We start from the raw sequence: 19,062 nt of genomic DNA, 5'->3' as shown, positions 1-19,062 counted from the left end.
GATCTTCCCAACCCAGGAATTGAATCCAGGTCACCCACATTGCAGGCAGATTCTTTACTGAGCCACCAGGAAGCACAAATGTGTGTGAAGTGCCTGTTAAAATCTTTGTTTAACCATTCTTAACTAGGTTGGGGTTTTTTTTTTCATATTTTGAGCTTTGAGAGTTTTTCATATATTCTGAAGAAATTTCTCTATCAAATACATGTCCAAACTGTGGCTTGTGTTTTCAACCTTTTAATAGTAGTCTTTAAAAAGTAAGGGTGGGGGAAAAAAAAAAAAAAGTAAGGGTGGGGCGGGGCAGGGACTGTTTGTTTTTTCTTTTTTTTTTTTTTTTTGGCCATGCCATGCAGTTACGGCAGTGAAAGCACCAAGTCCTAGCCACTGGTTCACCAGGCAATTCCCCTTGAAGAGCAAATTTTTACTTTTGGTGAAGTCCCATTTATCAGTTGGTCCTTTAATGGAGCGTGTTTTGGTGTCATATCTAAGAAATCTTTGCCTAACTGAAGGTCACCAGGATTTCCTCCTACATTTTCTTCTAAAATTCTAGAAATCTAGACTTACAGTTTTGTATTTATGTTTAGGAATATGATTCATTTTGAGTTAATTTTTCTACATGATTTAAGGTATGGATTAAAGTCCTTGTCTTTTGTTTTTGGTTTCCACATGTGGATATCCAGTAGTTCCAGCATCACTTGTTGAAAAGATCTTTTCTCAACTAAATCACCTTTGTCAAAAATAAGTTATATGTAAGAAAACAATTCCATTTACAGAAGCACCAAAAGGAAAAGGATACTTAAAATAAATTTAAACAAGGAGAAGCAAGACTTACATATGGAAAACTACTAAACATTGTTGATAATATTACCCAAAGTGATATACAGATTAGTGCAATCCCTATGAAAATTCCAATGGTGCTTTTTACAGAAATTGAAAAATCCATTCAAAAATTCATATGGAATTTCAAAGGATCCAGAATAGCCAAAACATTCTTGAAAAAGAAGAATAAAGTTGGAGGACTCACAATTTCCGAATTTCAGTTCAGTCACTCAGTCGTGTCCAACTCTTTGCGGCCCCATGGACTGTAGTATGCCAGGTTTCCCTGTCCATCACCAACTCCCAGAGCTTGCTCAAACTCATGTCCATCGAGTCAGTGATGCCATCCAACCATCTCATCCTCTGTCATCTCCTTCTCCTCCTGCCTTCAATCTTTCCCAGCATCAGAGTCTTTTCCAATGAGTCAGTCCTTCACATCAGGTGGCCAAAGCATTGGAGTTTCAGCTTCAGAATAATTTCTTCCAGTGAATGTTCAGGACTGATTTCCTTTAGGATTGACTGGTTTGATCTCCTTGCTGTCCAAGGGACTCTCAAGAGTCTTCTCCAACAACACAGTTCAAAAGCATCAGTTCTTCGGCACTCAGCTTTCCTTATAGTCCAACTCTCACATCCATACATGACTACTGGAAAAACCATAGCTTTGACTAGATGGACCTTTGTTGGCAAAGTAATGTCTCTGCTTTTTGATATGCTGTCTAGGTAGGTCATGACTTTTCTTCTAAGGAGCAAGCATCTTTTAATTTCATGGCTGCAGTCATCATCTGCAGTGATTTTGGAGCCCAAAAAAAATAAAGCCAGCCACTGTTTCCACTCTTTCCCCATCTATTTGCCATGAACTGATGGGACCATATGCCATGATCTTAGTTTGTTGAACGTTGAGTTTTAAGCCAGCTTTTTCATGCTCCTCTTTCACTTTCATTAAGAGGCTCTTTAGTTCCTCTTCACTTTCTGCCATAAGGGTGGTGTCATCTGCATATCTGAGTTTATTGATATTTCTCCTGGCAATCTTGATTCCAGCTTGTGCTTCATCCAGCCCGGCATTTTGCATGATGTACTCTGCATATAAGTTAAACAAGCAGGGTGACAATATACAGCCTTGACGTACTCTTTTCCCAATTTGGAACCAGTCTGTTGTTCCATGTCCAGTTCTAATTGTTGCTTCTTGACCTGCATACAGATTTCTCAGGAGGCAGGTCAGGTGGTCTGGTATTCCCATCTCTTTCAGAATTTTCCACAGTTTGTTGTGATCCACACAGTCAAAGGCTTTGGCATAATCAATAAGACAGAGGTAGATGTTTTTCTGGAATTCTCTTCCTTTTTCTGTGATCCAGTGGATGTTGGCAATTTGATCTCTGGTCCCTCTGCCTTTTCTTTCTTTTTTTTTTTTCCATTTATTTTTATTAGTTGGAGGCTAATTACTTTACAATTTTGTCGTGGTTTTTGCCATACGTTGACATGAATCAGCCATGGATTTATATGTGTTCCCCATCCCGATCCCCACTTCTCCCTCTGCCTTTTCTAAATCCACCTTAAACCTCTGGAAGTTCATGGTTCACGTACTGTTGAAGCCTGGCTTGGAGAATTTTGAGAATTACTTGCTGACATGTGAGATGATTGCAATTGTGCAGTAGTTGAACATTCTTTGGCACTGCCTTTCTTAGGGATTGGAATGAAAACTGACCTTTTCCAGTCCTGTAGCCACTGCTGAGTTTTCCATATTTGCTGGCATATTGAGTACAGCACTTTCACAGCATCATCTTTCAAGATTTGAAATAGCTCAACTGGAATTCCATCAACTCTACTAGTTTTGTTTGTAGTGATGCTTCCTAAGGCCCACTTGACTTCACATCCCAGGGTGTCTGGCTCTGGGTGAGTGATCACACCATTGTGGTTATCTGGGTCATGAAGATCTTTTTTGTACAGTTCTTCTATGTATTCTTACTGCCTCTTCTTAATATCTTCTGCTTCTGTTAGGTTCATACCATTTCCGTCCTTTATTGTGCCCATCTTTGCATGAAATGTTCCCTTGGTATCTCAAATTTTCTTGAAGAGATCTCTAGTCTTTCCCATTCTGTTGTTTTCCTCTATTACTTTGCATTGATCACTGAGGAAGACTTTCTTATCTCTCCTTGCTATTCTTTGGAACTCTGCGTTCAAATGGGTATATCTTTCCTTTTCTTCTTTGCTTTTAGCTTCTCTTTTTCCAAATTTAAAACATACTATACCCTGGAGAAGGAAATGACAACCCACTCCAGTATTCTTGCCTGGGAAATCCCATGGACAGAGGAGCCTGGTGGGCTACAGTCCATGGGGTCACAAAAGAGTCAGACGCAACTCAGCGGCTAAACAACAGCAATAATTTTTTCAAAAATCATTTAGTTTGTAAGCCTCTCAGATTAATTTGTACAGAACTTGTTTAGGGTATTCATTTATTGTACAGTGTTTCTAACAAAACCAGAAGTATGAAAGATGTTATAATAAACTCCCATGTACTCAAAAAAAAAAAAAAAACATACTATATAAAGTTATGGTATAATCACCACTGGTCATTCAGTATTTAAGAATCTGCCTGACAGTGCAGGGGACACAGGTTCGATCCCTGGTCTGGAAACTAGAATCCCATTTGCAGCAGGGCAATTAAGCCCTTGAGCCACAACTACTGAGCCCATGCTTCACAACAAGAGAAGCCACCACCATGAGAAACCCGTGTACCACAACTACAGAGTAGTCCCTGCTTGTTGCAGCTAGAGAAAGCCTACATGCAGCAACAAAGATCCAGTTTTAACTAATCATTTTTTTAAAAAAAACAAAGTTACCATCATCAAAATAATGTGGTGCTAGCATAAGGGTACTCCAATGGGTTAGAACTGAGAATCCAGAAATAAACTCTCATATCTATGGTCAACTGATGTTCAACAAAGATGTCAAGACCATTCCATTGGGGGAAGAATACCCTCTTCAACAAACTGCAAGGAAAACTGTATCCACATGAAAAAGAATAACACTGGACCCTTACTTATACTATATACAAAATTAACTAAAAATGGATCAAAGACCTAAATGTAAGAGCAAAAAGCATAAAATTATTAGAAGAAACAATAGGGGGCAAATCTTAATGACCTTGAATTTGACAGTGGTTCCTATGACAAGAACAGACATAATACTGTGTGTATTTCCTGTAAACAAGGACATTCTCTCCCATAAACTCAATACCATTATCAAAATCAAAGAATTAACATTGATATGATAATCTAGAAATCTCATTCAAATTTCACCCACTGTCCCACAAATGTCCTTTATAGAAAAAGAAAATGTTTTGTTTTTTATTCAGACTCACATGTTGCATCCAATTTTTAAAAAATGAAAACACAGGTTTAGATGTTAGAGAGTGAAAGCACATCACCCGGACCCTATTCCCCAAAGACAAACATGGTTGACAAGTCTTATATAAATCCTTTCAGAAATTTTTTCAATGCATATACCAATACACAACAGACATATGTTAGACACATTTAAATGAAAATGTGACATTACATACATAATATCTACAATTTGTTTTTTTCATTTGTGGCTGTTGTAGGTCTTCCTTACTGCAAGGGCTTTTCTCTAGCTATGGCAAGTGGGGATACTCTAGTTGTGGTGCACGGGTTTCTCATTGTGGTAGCTTCTCTTGTTTCAGAGAACAGGTTCTAGAGAATGTGGGCTTCAGTAGGTGCAGCACATAGGCTCCGTTGTGACTTGTGGGCTCTGGAGCGCAGGCTTAATGGTTGTGGAGCACAGGATTAGGTGCTCCACACCATGTGGGATCTTCCTGGACCAGGGATCAAATCCATGTGTCCTGAATTGGCAGGCGGATTCTTTACCACTGAGCCACCAGGGAAGCCCTACAATTTGTTTTTAGTTAATATTTTTACCTTTATACACCATTCTTTTTAAAGTTTGCATGCTTTGATAAGTTATATCCTAATTTAATTAATCTCATGTTGATGGACACATAATGTTTCCAATTTTTAAATGTTGCAGAAATATGATATAATAAACATCTTTATTGACCTTTTAAGCACCCATGCCATTATTTCTGAAACTAATTTTCTAGACATAAGTGTTCGTCGAGTATGTATTTTATAAATATGCTTGGAATCCATCATCTTTCTATTTTCATTAGTCTTGCTTTCTTTCTCCTTATGCCTTGTTTTGATTACGCTAATCACCTTCTAACTTCTCTCTGCCTATAGATTTGCCCAATCCATTCCGTCCTACTAAGCTGCCATATCCAATCACTGTTCTGTTTAAAACTGCCAGATACTTTCAAGACAATTCACTGAGTATGGCACTAAAGCTCTTCATGATTTACATTTCTTTTTGCATCTCTCAATGTTTGGTCAAGAGCACAGTGCATTTCAGTCACACTGAATTTAAATCACACTCTCCCACTGGTGTGCCTTTTAAGCTATTTCCTTTGCTTGGCATATTCTCCAGATTAACTTCTATTCGTCCTTTCAGACTCAGTTCAGAAATCACTTTCTCCAGATGCCAGTCCTGGCCTGCCCACTGTGGGGCGCTCCCAGAGTAACTTTTGCATGTTTGTCTCACTGTGTTCACTTATCCCTCTAACCAGACTGGGACTACACTTTGCTTCGGCCTTACCAGTCCTCCCACAGTGTCTGATATGTAGTAGGTGCTGGGTAGATATTTGATAAACAATGGAATAAGAAAGGAAATTATCAGGGAGAATCTTACCTTGCTTCAAGTCACACGTTAATACATTCAAACAGGAACTATATCTCAATTGGAGAAGAGAAATCTAGGAATAAAATGAAGAAGATTAGTAGTACCATAGGAACTATAGGAGAAGGATCCATCTGATAATTATAATCAATCATCCAACAAGCATTTCCTAAGCAAATGCCGGGGACCAAGCACTACTCTAGCCCCTGGGGACATGATAAGAGAGAAGACAAAGTCATGGCTCTTTTGGAATCTGTATTCTCCTGGGATACTATGCTGTGCTATGCTTAGTAGCTCAGTTACGTCCCACTCTTTGTGACCCCTGGACAGTAGTCCGCCAGGCTCCTCTGTCCATGAGATTTTCCAGGCAAGAATACTGGAGTAGGTTGCCATGCCCTCCTCCAGGAGACCTTCCCAACCCAGGGATTGAACCCAGGTCTCCCACATTTCCAGCAGATTCTTTACCATCTTAGCCACCAGGCACAGATCAAGGTGAGGATAGGGATATAGTAAAAAGATAAATTTTATCTCTCCCTTCAAAAAGCCTGTGACCTAATAAGGGAATATATATAGATATAATTACACACACAACAAAACAGAAAATGTGATCATTCCAAAAACATTAATTCCCCTCCCAGTTGACAAATGTTATGGAACATATATATTAGGTACCATCAGTACATGGTAACAGATACGATTGTTGCCTTCAAGTCACTTCTAGTATAGTAGGAGACAAAGATGTTTTCTTAAACCTCATAAATAAATGTATTACTATTAAGTACTTTGAGTACTCTCATATAAATCAAAACACCAATAACTATAAGAGAATATAGTTTAGGAAGGCTTCCCTGAGGAAGTAGAGAAAGCTATGAGAACAAAAAGAGAGAGAGGAGATCAGGACAATTTGGACAGTTTTCCTAGAGGAACGGGTATTTGAATGAGCCTTAATAGGGAAGTTTTATTCTGCAGAGATGTAGAGGATGGGGAGAGGAACATCAGTAAACACATTAGTATGGGGAAGTACAGGCTGGTCTTGTGTGTCTAAAGGGAAGAGTGAATGGGACACCAAAAGAGAATGATGAGGAAAAGACAATATTATGGGGAAAAGCTAGCGAGATTGATTGATTCTTCTAGCCAAGAGTTTAGACTTTATTTGCTAAGTTAGTGGTTCCCCCAACCAATAGTCATATCCATCTGAATTAATTGATTCCTATATCCAAAGAGTTTAGACTTTATTTGCTAAGTTAGTGGTTCCCCCAACCAATAGTCATATCCATCTGAATTAAAAGCTCAGAGGGAATTTTGTGAGTGAACTTCCATTGTAGGAAGTTGCCACCAGAAGATTCCATAGGAGAAGGTCTACCTTCCCTGTGGCCAGTATTTTTTAATTTTAAAATTCCTGGGGTGATTGTGATGCTCACTCAGCCAGCTTTAGGGACCACAGCTTTATAAAATAGAGAACCACCAGAGGCTTTCAGCAGGATAGAAACATGATCAATCCCATGTTTTATGAAACATGACTCTGGGGACAGAATGAAGGATGGACGATCATAGACGGGGGATTAATTGGCAGGCTATTGCAATGGGACTGCAGAGAGATGAATAGTTCTGGAATAGGCCAGCAACTGTGGGTAGTAAGACAGATGTGAAACAATTTTCAGAGGCAGAACAACAGGACTTGGTAACTAATTGGCTATGGGGTTAAAAAGGAGGAAGGAAGGAAAAAGATTAAGGTGTTAGGCTTGGGTGATTGAAAGCACAATGCTATGATAATGTTGCAGAGAAGAACCAATTCTGATTCCGTGTTGGAAACTTTCTTTGACTTGCTTTTCATTGATGTTGTTATTATGGTCATACATAATGGCCTGCTTCAAAGGATCCTGCCCCTCTGGGAACTGCTAAACTAAAGTACCTTTGTTCAACCCGCGAAGAGATAATCTGACCCTGCCCACCTGTGAATGGCTACCAAAAAAGAAGAGATTTACACACCCCTTTCCAAAGGCTGCCCCTTCCAGGAGATGTTTTGCAAGACTTAAAACCCTTTTTACTTTACTTCCTCACTGCCTCTCCCTCTCTATTCTGCCTTTAGACTTTAGGTCCTCATTGCTTCTCTCCTTCAGGCTCTATAAAAAAAAATGGCATCCAGGCCCGACAAGATGATTATTTTGAGACTTTAATCTGCCATCTTCTCAGTCAGCTGGCTTTCTGAATAAAGCCCTATTCGTTGCCTCAACACCTTATCTCTCGGATTTACTGGCCTCTCATGTGGTGAACAGAGTGAGCTTGAACTTGGTAACAAAAACATGATACTGTGGCCATGATGAAATGGGGAACATGAGAGTTTGGTTTTGTCTGTGGAATGGAGAAGAGTTTGGTTTTGAACCCAGTGACTGTTATGACCTAATGGGCCTATTACCTGGCCTCAGAACAAGGTCCTATCTTCTTCCCCTTTCTGCATACTGATAATTATAATTTTGGGGAAGTTTTCCTCCGCTCCTTGCATCACCTATGTTTGTTATTGCCTATGGCTTTCATGCTGGAGCTTTCCTCAAATGTCCAGTGATCCTTTGTTGGGGGAGTCATGATGTTACAGGAAAATGGGGCAAGAGAGGCTGGTCAGGTCCCAGGTCTCAGATGAGTCTCTGGAATGCACAGGCAAGTGAGGGTCCTGGCTTTGCCCAGCAAAGAATTCAAGAACAAACCATTGTAAAGTGAAAGCAAATTTATTTAAGAGAGGGATGCACACTCCAAGGGCTTCCCCGGTGGCTCAGCTGTAAAGAATTCATCTGCAATGCAAGAGACACAGGAGACTTAAGTTCAGTCCCTGGCTTGGGAAGATCCCCTGGAGGAGGACATGGCAACCCATTCCAATATTCTTGCCAGAATTCCAGGCAACCCTCCTGGTGGGCTACAGTCCAAGGGGTCACAAAGAGCCGGACACAACTGAGTGACCAACACTTTCACTTTCAATGTATTACCAAGAGCGTACACTGAACCTCAATGTCTACTGAAATTGAATCTTCCACTATCTTTGGCTTAGTAGGTTCTAACCAGTTTTTGTTATCTCTTCAAGGGTTTTGTCATTCTTTTAAAGGTTGTGCCTTGCCCTCTTTCCTCCCATTTCACAGGCAACCTAGCTATACCTCACTTTAGGAGAATAAAGATCTAAAGTATTAGGTATCTAAGGTCCCTGTATTAGTAAGGGTTTCCCGAAGAAACAAAACCAGCAGAAGATATATATATATATATGTATATATATATATATATATATATATATATAATATGTATATTAGATGAAGGTAGGAAGAGAGATTTATTTATAACAAATTAGCTTACTCAATACACAGGCTGGGAAGTCCCATGACCCTCTGTCTACAGGCTGGAGACTCAGGAAGCTGGTGGTGTAAGTCAGTCCATGTCCAAAGGTCAGGGAACCAGGGGAGCCAAAGTTTTAAATCCCAATCCAAGGGGTAGAGAAGATGAGATGAGATGTCCCAACTCCAGCAGGCAGACAGGAAGCAGAAAGGAGTGAATTCCTTCTTCCTTCCTTTGCTTTTTTTTGTAATCAGGTCCTTAACAGATTGGGTGATGCTCATTCACCCCCACCCAAAGTGGGGAAGGGCACTTTACTTTAGAGTTCATCTATTCAAACGCTAATCTCATTCGGAAACATTCTTACACACACCCAGAAATAATGCTTAATCTGGGCATGCCAGTCAAGTTGACACCTAGAATTAATCATCACAGTCCTTGAGGTCCCTGAAGGCAGATGGTCTCTTTTTTTAAGCATTTTCATTTTTATTTTTAACTCTCTTTCTCCGCAGGCATTCTCTAGCTGCAGCGAGTGGAGGATACTCTCTAGTTGCAGTGGCTTCTCTTGTTGTAGAGCATGGGCTCGAGAGCACAGGCTCAACCGTTGTGGCACATGGGCTGAGTTGCTCCAAAGCCTGTGGGATCTTCCTGGACCAGGGATTGAACTCCTGTCTCCAGCATTGGCAAGCAGAATCCTCACCACTGAGTCACCAGGGAAGCCCCAGCAGATGGTCTTTGTTCCCAGTATCCAGTACAGTAAACAGCTGATAAATATGGGCTGACTATGCAAGTGACGTTAATTGAGCACATCCCCATATGTGTAATCCAACTTCTGTTACAATTTATTTCTATATTAATCTGATTAATTGTGTAGTATTGAAAATTTCCTTAACAATCACATTCTCTTCCTATGGGCAGTATATTGCACATCAGTGATCTCTACACTGTAGCCTTTTAGACTTTTGTATTTCCTCTCCAGATTTGCTACACAATTGTAGTAGTATAGGAGATGATAGTTAATTATCATGATTTGGTGAAAAAGAGGTAAGAAATTAAACCACATGTATATTTTTAAATATTTATTTATTTATTGGCCATGCTTCATGGCATGTGGGATCTTAGTTCCCTGATCAGGAATCAAACCTGTGCCCCCTGCATTGAAAGCTTAGAGTCTTAAGCACTGGATTACCAGGGAAGCCCCCAAGCTGGACTTTGAAAAATTGCTCTTAAGTTTAGTTTTTGGTACTCCCACAATTAAACATTCTCAGATGCAAAACCTGGAAGGGGGTACTCTTTATAAAATCTCCTTTGGAACTTAAAACTTAGATTTCCACAATTAGCAGTAAATGGTTAACATTTATCTTGAAAATATACCTTTACTCTCCTGACTGATTCAAAATGCAATCAATATTAAATAAATACAAATTTTTATAGATCAATACAAGCCTTTATTATTATATGTAATAAAGAACATATTCTATAGTTTATGTACATATAATTAACATTTGTTTAATTGGGATCAGATGAAATATTTTAAAACTTAAAAATGTGTTGGAGAATGTTCTCTCTTCTTTTTGTAAATTTATTTTTAATTGGAGGATAATTGTTTTACAGTACTGTGTTGGGTTTTGCTGTACAACAAATATATATTTATTGAATTCCTTCTATATGCCTAGTACTACTCTGGGCATTAGGGAGATAATGATAAACTAGCAAAGGTTGTGTTTGTTTGTTATTATGGAAAACTGTAAATATATACAAAGCTAGAGGAGATAGTGGGTTTCTCTGGTGGCTCAGTGGTAAAGAATCTACCTGTCAACGCATGGGACATGAGTTCCATCACTAGGTTGGCAAGATCCCCTAGAGAAGGAAATGGCAACCCACTCCAGTATTCTTGCCTGGGAAATCTCAGGAGCCTGACAGGCTACAGCCCATGAGGTCACAAAAGAGTCAGACACAGCTTAGCAACTGAACAACAACCAGAAAAGATATTATAATGGACTCCTATCTACTCATCACCGAGCTTAAACAACATCAACTCATAGCCTTCTTTCATTGACAACTACCTCTCCATTCCCTCTCATATTACTTTGAAGCAAGCCCAAGACATCAAATTGTTTCATCCATATTGGTATATAACTCTAAAAGATTATATAGCCATGATATATAATTATATATTCATTGTAACCATAATATCATTTCCCCACCTAAAAAATTAAAAATCCAATCATCTGTAGCTTACATTTTAACAGGGGAAACAAGGAAAAAATAAGCAAAAAATATTAGGCAATAATGACAATAATGCCCAGGTGATGGGATAAAGATTGATTTTTCTATTGGGTGATCAGAGAAATCCTGCAAGGTGACATTTGATGATGGAGGAGCATAACAGGAGGGAGCAAAGCACATGGCTATGTAGAGGAAGAGTCTTCCTCACAGAAGTTCCAGCCAGTGTAAAGATCTGAGGCAGAGCTCAGTGTTCAAAGAATAGGAAAGAGGCCTAGGAGTCTGGGAGGACTAAGTGGAAGGAAGAGTACAAGGATATGATTTTGGAATGCTCACCTGAGGCCATGAGAAAGGACTTCAGACCTGACTCTCTAACTAGGTGGGATGGGCAGCCTTTGGAGGATTCTGAGCAGGGGAGAGACATGCCTTGACTTATGATTGTAGAAAAGCATTCTGGTTACTCTGTTAAGAATGATGTATAGGAGGACATTTTAGGAGAACAAGTGTCTGAAACAGGGAGCCCAACTAGGAAATGATTGAAACAGTCCAAGTGAGCGCTGGTGAGAAGGTCATAAAGGTCATAATGAATTAGGGTAGTAGCAGTGAAGATGGTAAGAAATAAGTAATTTCTCAGCAAGTTTAAATTGACAGCTAATAGAATTGGCTGATAAACCAGATGTAGAGTAAAAGATAAGAGACAAGGTAAGTCAAGGCTAACTCCAAGATGTTTGGGCTGACCAAGGAGTGCCATTTACTAAAGTGAGGAATACTGCAGGAAGGGCAGGTTTGAAGTAATTGGACACATTAAGTTTGAGATGCCTATTACACACACATCCAAGAAAGACATCAAGTAGACAGATAGCTAATTCCAGAGTTTCTGGGAGAGATGAGGGCTGGATCTATAAATTTGGGAAATATCAATGTGTAGATGCTATTGTAGATGCTAGTCTCATCATGGGACTGAACGAGAACACCCAGGTAGCGAGGGAAGATAGAGAAGAGGAGAGATTGGAAAGAGAAAAAGATCCGGCTGAGGAGCCTAAGAGGCCAGTGAGGTAGAGGAAAGCCAGAAGAGTAGATCCCATGAGCCAGGGCTGCTGTGAGATCAGCAGGCTGAAGACTGAGAAATGCCAATTAGATTGGACCCTGTGGTGGCTATCTGTGACCTTGACAGACGGCTTCATCATGTGCATAAAGACAAAAGCTTAAGGGTAGTGGATTCAAGCATGAATGGAGGTGAAGAAGTGAAAACAGGGGAGCAGAGAAGTGGGGTGGCAGCTGAAGAAGGAAGTAAAGTCAAGGGAGGTTCTACTAGTTTTGTATTTTTTATTTATTTATTTTTAAATTTTTTTATTTTTTATTTATTTTTTTTATTAGTTGGAGGCTAATTACTTCACAACATTTCAGTGGGTTTTGTCATACATTGATATGAATCAGCCAGTTTTGTATTTTTCAAACTGAAGTTATTACAGCATGTTTGCATGCTGATAAGAATGATCCAGGAGAGAGTAAAAAACATGATTCTGGAAAGAGAGGAGTAGTTGCAGGAGCAAAATTCCTGAGTGGGTAAGAAAGGACAGGGAAGCTAGTGCACAAGTCGGGGAGATACCAAGGAACACACCACATCCATCTCTACAGGAGAGGAGGTCGAGTATGCGGGGAAAGATACAAGCACTTGGACGGATGTAGTGGTTGGAGGACATGGACATTCTCTTCTATCGTCTCACCATGAAACAACAGGCAAGGATGTTAACTGAAAGTGAGGATTTGGGGGATGGTGTTGGTTTGCAGCAAGCAGTAGATAAATGCAACAGGCAATGACCACAGGACTGCAGTAGGACTACTGGGCAGTGTTGAGGGCCTGCTTGAGATGTGTGCTCTTGAGAGAGTCATTTCCTAGGCCGGTTGATAAGAAGTCTAGGGGTCCCCAAGGAGAGAGAGGTCTGGGATATTCAAGGAGGAAGAAAGGACAAACTTTTTTACTTTTTTTCCTCTACATTCTTTAGGATTATATAACAATAATGTATCCTGCCTGAGGACAGTCTTTGGATTAAACCCTCTGGCTAATTCTGTTATCTTAAAATGTAAATTATGGGAGTAGGTCTGGTCTTTACAAGGATGTATCCTGCCTGAGGACAATCTTTGGATTAAACCTTCTGGCCAACTCTGTTATCTTAAAATGTAAATTATGGGAGTGGGTCTGGTGAGGTCTTTGCAACCTCCAAACATTCTTTGGATTCATTGAAGAGTATATAACTCCATTGCTAACACTAGCAAAGGGGTACTCTTTTGCCCCCTTCTGGTGCCTATGTCAGAAGCTTTCTCTATCTCCTTTATACTTTAATAAAACTTTATTACACAAGAGCTCTGAGCGATCCAGCCTCGTCTCTGGCCCCGGCTTGAATTCATCTCCTCCGGAGGCCAAGAATCCTGCATCTCATCGTTCAGCAACAACCTTTCACTCTGAGAAATGATCTTTAAGTCAAACTTGGATGGTGTTGTTCCCTTCTTTCCTTTCCACAATCCAGTACCTCTCCCAGCACTGAGGGCTGTATCTTGCTACAAGTAGTCAGCACATCGGTTCATTGGTTATTATATAATTTATTATTCATTAATGCACATCACTATTCATTCACTGAATCATATTTATTGAGTGCCAGGCACCACTTAAGGAGCTAGGGCTATATCAGTTGAACAAAACAAACCTCTGACCTCAGAGAACTTCTCTTCCATATCTTAAAAGACCAGAGCCCTCATCTTTGGTAAATACAATTCCTCAGTGAAAACCAGTCAGGAGGTGGAAGTTTCATATTTAAGTACTCAAAACTAAAGTCACCTATATTCTAAAAAGAAGAATACCAAGGTGCCATGATAGATGTGGCCAGTAAAGGACTGAAGGACATGCAGTCTGCCTCAGGGAATGCATCTTTGCTTTTTTTCCCACTGGTGCTGGGCTAGTTCCATGGAAAGCAGCCAAGTGCAGCAGACAGAAGAGTAATATGCTGGAATTTTTATCTCTAGTGTCAGAGTAAGGATTCATCATTATCTCCAGAAAAGCATGAATTAATGGACCATCATAACAAAACAGGGTCTGCTCCATCCAAATTCTCAGGACTACATAAACCCCAGAAGATACAAGTTTCTTTCAGTTTAGGAATATGTAAAACAGAGCATACCCTTGAAAGGGCTTAACTGAAGGCATCTCCTCATTCCACCTTCCATTTTTCTTGCCCGTTTTGGCCTTTTCTTCCTTCCTTCCTTCTTTACTCACTAATTTTCATCTGCTTTCCATTTTTAATGAAACAAAGGCTCTTAGAACCATTAGCTCAGGAAGCCACTGTTTCACTATAGGCTGGTTGCTGGGATTCTAGGAAGAAAGCTGGCTTTAATTGAAATCATGGCTCCCTTCTGACTTTGGGCAGGAAGGTGCGAGAAGAGTGGATTGGGAGCATGGACTGTGAGTTCCCTCCAGAAAGAGATTTGGATCCTCTTTTAGTGACCTCAGACTTCACAGCTTTGCTACAAGAAACAAGAATAAAATGCTTGTCCAGAAAAAGAAGTCAAGGGAATTCCCTGGCGGTCCAGTGGCTTTCAGTGCCAGGGCCCAGGTTTGATCCCTGGCTAGGGAACTGAAATCATGAAAGCCATGCAACAAGGCCAAAAAAAAAAAAAAAAGTCAGAAATGGAGTGAATGTGCTTTATGCTCTGCTCCTCTGCATTAACAGTTACTTCTTATCTGTTGTTTTTTTTTAATCTTCTTTTTATCTGTTGTTTTGAAAGGGGAATACTGAAACAGGATAGTGTTTTTGTTCCACTATTACACAATAGCGTGCCCCCATGCTATATCCCTCTCTGTGCAGTAGATGTCAGCCTCACACAGCATTTCTCTTCCTAACTACAGATGCCTAAGAAAACTATCCTCTTATGCACCCTTTCCCTGGGTAAAAAGATTAATTTCTTCTCATCTTAAGCATGAAAAACAATAGTAAACAGTGATTCTGGAACCAGAGTTGTATTAAGGTATCTGAAAAGGACTGTGGGACTATGGGAAAAGGGGACAAGTAGAGGGGTGGGGGACAGGTTAAAACCTGTGGGTCTCCATTTCAGTCACTCAGTCGTGTCCGACACTTTGCGACCCCATGAATCGCAGCACGCCAGGCCTCCCTGTCCATCACCAACTCCCGGAATTTACTCAAATTCATGCCCATCGAGTCGGTGATGCCATGCAGCCATCTCATCCTCTGTCGCCCCCTTCTCCTCCTGCCCCCAATCCCTCCCAGCATCAGGGTCTTTTCCAGTGAGTCGACTCTTCACATCAGGTGGCCAAAGTACTGGAGTTTCAGCTTCAGCATCAGTCCTTCCAATGAACACCCAGGACTGATCTCCTTTAGGATGGACTGGTTGGATCTCCTTGCAGTCCAAGGGACTCTCAAGAATCTTCTCCAACACCACAGTTCAAAAGCATCAATTCTTCAATGCTCAGCTTTCTTCACAGTCCAACTCTCACATCCGTACCTGACCACTGCAAAAATCATAGCCTTGACTAGACGGAAATTTTTTGGCACAGTAATGTCTTTGCTTTTTAATATGCTATCAAGGTTGGTCATAACTTTCCTTCCAAGGATTAAGCGTCTTTTAATTTCATGGTTGCAATCACCATCTGCAGTGATTTTGGAGCCCAAAAAATAAAGTCTGACACTGTTTCCACTGTTTCCCCATCTATTTGCCATGAAGTGATGGGACCAGATGCCATGATCTTAGTTTTCTGAATGTTGAGCTTTAAGACAACTTTTTCACTCTCCTCTTTCACTTTCATCAAATATCAGGTGTGATATCAAGGTGGGCTGTAGCACAGTTATGCTATCAGCTCAAGAAGATATGGACATGGACCTGATCAAAGGTCTTCACCTCCCTCAGGTGGAAGAAACTGAGGCATCAGCAAGTAGCTGCAGTGTCCTGGGGAAATATATCAGTGTAAACCATTGATATCCTGTCTGTCCAAAGGTGCCCTATCTTTGTCCTCAGATAAGACATTTCTCTGAGCCTCAGCTTCCCAATCTTTAAAAGAGGAAAAAATAATAGTCTTGTCTACCCATAGTATTTAATGAGAAAAAAAAATCAAGATATTGTGCAGAAAACAGTTTGTAGATAATGTATTATTTAAATATAGATAGTAGATTTAAAGTTATAAAGGTAAATGTACATTAGTTATGAATAAAGAAGAATTCAGTGCTCAAAATTGAACCTTCAGTTAATTATTCTTACAGATTTTTCTCAAATTACCACAGGAAAATTTTTCTTTCTCTCCTGAGTTCCATGTTAGCCATGTGGAATTTTGACACACTTAGGCTTTATTTCACAAAAAGATCCCAACCTGGAGGGAGCCATATAATATGCATGAATGGTCTTGTGGAGGGAGAAGGGGTGGAGATTCCTTTTCTAGCCTTTACATTGTACCATTAATAGACAATCATAAGCCACTTATAAACTTCAAGTGCAAAAGAAATAGAAATATTAATCTTCAACAACCCGTTCTTTCCAATTGGTTGTGCTTAATTGCATTCCACGGTTGCATTTGATCCCATTCCTCTCTTAGTTTCTTAGTTCATAAATTGAGATGGCTAAAGCTTACCATATTGTGGTCAGTAAGCACCAGTTTAGGCAAGAGACCTTGAATTCATCACATTCTTATTTTATCTCATACTAAATCTACATCTTTTGAATTGAAACATTACTGAAAGAATTCATATTTGAGAGCAGAAAGACTGTTTTATACCTTGATGTTGAAATTTGAGCAGAAGTTTCAAAATGAGATTATTGATGCTCTCTGATGTCATGAGGAAAGGCCAAAAGCAATTCAAATTTTTTTCATTTCTCATGACTCATCCCCTCCTGTGGAGTTTTGGGCTATATATTCCCTGCCTTGTCTGTTCGTCTGCTCCTTTTGTTAAGAAAAAAATCCTTTTTGCATCACCACCCCCCACTTTTTTTTTTTTTTTTGCTGAGGCTTTCAATTTATTGTATCATGAACTGCAGAAGGAGAAGCAGTTGAACTCAACCTTTGAAACCTCTTAATACTTGCTGAGTGGTCAAGGGGAGAAATGGAAAAGATTGTTGATTGGACTTTACCCCATTTGAAAAAGACCTTCCTACAACAGCTCAACCATCCCCATTTTAAGGAATTAAGTATTTACTTTTCTTAAAATCCAAAATCGTTTGGAACATTCTGCAGAAAGTGAGGCCAAATTTCCACACTTAGTGTCAACTTGGGAACTTTTTTAGACCCACTTTAAACTCAAGTGCTTTTGCATAATGTATGTAACATATTCAAAATAATTTCATTTTAGATATATACTTTTGTATGCTATATTGCTTTCTGCTGTTTTTTCAGAGTACCTTGCAATTATAAATAGCCATCATTGCTCTCACCTAAAGCAGTAGTTTCTGGGTAGAATTCTTCACAGAAGACTAGATACAATATCAATATGGAAGTAAGCCATCTCTTAACATCAACAATCTGCTTCATGATCAGAGAGGTGCTGATAACTCCCCACCTCCTCTCTGGTCTGCCTTTCCGATAATTTCATTATGCAAAAATATAATATTAGAAGCTATAAAAGGCCCCATTCCACCAGATTTTGTGTCATTTTTCTCCTGGGACCAGGGTTGAGGTCTTTTTTTTTTTTTTCTGTTTAATCTAACACTAAATATTAGTAAGAGATGTGATCAGTAAGGCTACCACTTCTTCCTGGTACTTCTGTTTCCACTGTACTCTTCAAGGCTGCTCACAGTTATACTAAATGAACCTCTTTTCCATTAGTCTTAATTCTTTCCATTCCCCTCTCCCACCCCGATTTCCTCCTGTTTTCAGATACTTGAAGATAACGTCCCTGCTGCCTTCTCTCCTTCAAATCTTCCAGACATAAATATTTTAATATATTCGCCAGTGTATTTGTGATAGTTTTGAAGTGTCTGCACAACCGGTCCCTTATTTATAAAGCCCACGTCTGCTGAATGACCTGTAATGCCATATACCAGCTCCTGGACTCTCCCGAACAGTCGACCTGGGAGGATTTTACTTCCACTACTTACAAAGAGAAAGATGGAGACAAGGGAGAAGATCTATAACAATGAGAAATCTTTTCATCCATCTTGTCGGTGATCTTTGGGGACTGTGTGCTGCTATTTACATTGAATGGGAGGGAGGAGAGGGAGGATGCAGAGCAACGCTGGAAGTGGGAGGCGGAGCTAGCCCAGCATTTAAAACCGCTCGCTAAAAGGGAAGCACGTTCGTTTGTGCTAGAGGCACTCTCCTGGAACCACGAGGGATGCGGCGGTCTGTGCCCTGAGGACTGACGGAGATCGGAAGAAGGAAAACAAGGACGAGAAACGAGGCGACACAGAAGAGGACCTCTGGAGAAAGCGGAAGGCAGGAGACGGGAGGGGGAAGGAACCCACGCCAGGTGGAAACAGGACCCGGAGCGAACCGCTCGGGTCCACTGAAAGAGAAGAAAGTACCGGAGGATTGCCTTTTTTCCTTTCAGTTAATGAAAACGACTTTTATCCTCATAAAAGGCTAAGGGGAGGTAAAGACAATCTCTGTTTTCTTAGGGGGATAGCTGAGGGAAATCCAGACTATCTCTTTGAAGCTCTGAAATAAGCCACTGCCTGCTACACAGTGCAAAACGGTCCTGGTTTCTGAAGAGCTACATCCCTTTCAGGAGCATTCCAGCCAGAGTAGCTGGTACAGTTCTATTTTTACATTTAAATGTCTGTGTCTCTCCCCCCGCCCCCATTTTAATAACACTTTCCTTGTTTGTAAGCACGAGTGACAAGAAAGTGTCAAGACGGAATAGGAATATTTTCATCTTTCTCTTTTATCTGCCTGGGTATTTTTGTTATTTTTTTAAAGAGGGTAGGAGTGGTCCTTATCACGGAAAAGGACGTTTCCATTTGAAAGGC

General features: G+C 40.2%; 2 protein-coding genes across 4 annotated transcripts in view; one reads left to right on the top strand and one right to left on the bottom strand.

The window, feature by feature from the left end:
* RNF212B (ring finger protein 212B) overlaps positions 1 to 19,062 on the bottom strand; it is a 93,214-nt gene that overhangs the window by 36,809 nt on the left and 37,343 nt on the right. Inside the window, exon 2 of the mRNA XM_061157806.1 lies at positions 5,575 to 5,638. The gene's annotated coding sequence lies outside the window, so the exon portion shown is untranslated. The remainder of the gene's footprint in view (positions 1 to 5,574; positions 5,639 to 19,062) is intronic.
* SLC7A8 (solute carrier family 7 member 8) overlaps positions 18,384 to 19,062 on the top strand; it is a 52,707-nt gene continuing 52,028 nt past the window's right edge. Inside the window, exon 1 of one of the 3 annotated variants that reach the window (XM_061157802.1) lies at positions 18,384 to 18,686. The gene's annotated coding sequence lies outside the window, so the exon portion shown is untranslated. Of the gene's footprint in view, positions 18,687 to 18,714; positions 18,845 to 19,062 lie in introns of those variants that run through there. The other 2 variants (XM_061157804.1, XM_061157803.1) reach the window with 2 other exon arrangements.

Source organism: Dama dama, chromosome 12, assembly GCF_033118175.1.
Source record: "Dama dama isolate Ldn47 chromosome 12, ASM3311817v1, whole genome shotgun sequence".
NCBI classification, from domain to species: Eukaryota; Metazoa; Chordata; class Mammalia; order Artiodactyla; family Cervidae; genus Dama; species Dama dama.
This window is presented reverse-complemented; position numbering and strand designations above follow the sequence as displayed.